Source organism: Erigeron canadensis, chromosome 4 (genome assembly GCF_010389155.1).
Source record: "Erigeron canadensis isolate Cc75 chromosome 4, C_canadensis_v1, whole genome shotgun sequence".
Lineage (NCBI taxonomy): Eukaryota > Viridiplantae > Streptophyta > Magnoliopsida > Asterales > Asteraceae > Erigeron > Erigeron canadensis.
In genome coordinates this window covers 1,725,858-1,727,212 of record NC_057764.1, presented here as the reverse complement: position 1 = coordinate 1,727,212, position 1,355 = coordinate 1,725,858, and the positions used below count along the sequence as shown (strand labels likewise).

Here is a 1,355-nt window from a genome sequence, read left to right as displayed (position 1 = left end):
CCTTTCCACTCTTTCCCTTTCCACACTTAAAAAAATCTTAAGAATGTATTTTATAATTTTCCCCTCTCTTCTCCTTTCCTTTCCACCTCTAAATAAACTAAACAATACAATGAAAGCAAACATTCAAAGGTAATTCAAGTTAACCCCATTTTTCTATAACAAAACCATTTTTTTAAAGGCCATACTATTGACATCAGGATATATGGCTATTGACACCACACCCCATTTGCCTTTGCTTTCTCAAATTCGTTCCTTCATAAATAAAAGATAGATAAAAAATATTAATGACGGTTGATTTACTGATATCTACCCCTTTTCGCCCCATACCCCCTTTCTACAACCCGCTTTTCACTACTTTCTTTTGAAACCGTCGACCCCATCAGGGCCTCACCCCCATTCTTTTTCTTCCAAACTTTTATTTACTGAAAGTGAAAGTAATTATATATATATATATATATACCATCAAAAAATTAGGTTGGAGCACCACCGTCGGATCCAACCACCACCGCCGGACCACCACCACCAAGCGACCATCACCACCGTCCGACCACCACCACTGCCAGAGCACCACTTCCAGGTCCGTTCACCATCTTTTAATTTTTGTTTTTTTTGTTTATTATTATTATTATTATTATTATTATTATTATGTTGTTATTAGTATTATTATTTGTTTAATTTTTATGGAGTAATAATAAACTTTTTTGATATTTCTATTATTATTATTATTATTATTATTATTATTATTATTATTATTATTATTATTATTATTATTATTATTTATGTTGTTGTTGTTGTGTTTCATCCCAGGCATGCGTGATTCGAGCTCTGCATACTGTTCAATTAGATGTCATTGTGGTGTCTCGAATGCAAACTACTAATTACTAATTACTAACTTACTGTTAAAAAAAATGATTACTAAAATAAAGTTTATGTAGTTGGATTGAATGTGTAGTTAAAAAAGATAAATGTGGGTATTATTGTTAGTATAATTATTATTATTATAAGTATTAGATTTATTAGCATCGGATTATGACATGTTGTATGATAGTCATTTGGTTCGAATACATAGTTGATACTTTTCATGTAAAGTATTTATGTAGTACTGGTTAGTATGACAAGTGTTGCCAGAGGACACGGCGGAGATGGTGCTGGTGATCCGCCGGCTCCATATTGGAAGCCAAAATCAGGATATCTTGCGAGTAGTAAGAAATTTTGAATTGATATGTGTTATTGTGCTGTATTTTTTAAGGTTTTAGTATACTTTTTACTATTTTTTAAACTGTAACACCTTAAATATTAACTATATGAATAAATTATTATCTAAATGTTCTGAATTAATAAATTTATGTAGATAA

General features: G+C 30.7%; 1 long non-coding RNA gene across 1 annotated transcript; it reads left to right on the top strand.

Annotated features, from left to right (window-relative positions):
- Window positions 1-531: 531 nt before the first annotated feature.
- LOC122594901 lies at window positions 532-1,010 on the top strand. The gene is made up of 2 exons (XR_006323144.1): window positions 532-577; window positions 808-1,010. It is a non-coding gene; the product is annotated as an uncharacterized LOC122594901 (long non-coding RNA).
- The last annotated feature ends 345 nt before the right edge of the window (window positions 1,011-1,355 follow it).